The sequence below is a fragment of the Myotis davidii genome, unplaced genomic scaffold (assembly GCF_000327345.1).
Source record: "Myotis davidii unplaced genomic scaffold, ASM32734v1 scaffold1059, whole genome shotgun sequence".
In the NCBI taxonomy this organism is placed as follows: domain Eukaryota; kingdom Metazoa; phylum Chordata; class Mammalia; order Chiroptera; family Vespertilionidae; genus Myotis; species Myotis davidii.
In genome coordinates, this window is record NW_006290038.1 from 180,627 (window position 1) to 181,273 (window position 647).

The window sequence follows — 647 nt, forward strand, 5'->3', positions numbered from 1 at the left end:
TTCAGGTCAAACTCCGAGCACCGTGCGACAGGCGCCCTGTCGGGGTTCTGGGAACTGTGGGGGAGACGGCATGCTCTGTGGGCTTTCTCGTGGAGCTCGGTGAAGAGGCCGAGATCCCAGCTGGTGCGGACAAGGCACGGCTGACGGGTGTCACATGCTGTCACTGAGAAGGCCCTGTCCAGGGGTCAGGCCGCGGGCATGTGGGCGCCCACACTGGCCCCAGAGCGAGGAGCCAGGTGGGATCTGGGGGTGCGGTCCCAAAGCAGGCAATTCATGGTCTCTGCTCCCAGACCTTGTTCTCCCGCCCCACCCCGACCCCCAGCCCCTGGACACCTCATCAGGTACTGCCCTGCCTCCCAGACCCACTGACACTCTCTTCATCAAAAGCTGCTCTCAGAGCAGACCTGCCGAGGCCAGCATGACCGAGTCCACCCATCGACCCATCGCATTCTCCCAAGAGGCAGCTGCATCATTGACAGGACGGCACCCTAGGGCGCGGAGGGAATGCTCAAAGGGGCTCTGGGTGTCCTGAGCCAGAGGGGACAGGACCACCTTAACCGAGTTGTAGAAGAATCTCTTTCCTGCCCGAGTCCCCAGGGAAGGAGGTGCTCCCGGCTCCGCAGTCTCGGAGGCACCGGGGACACACT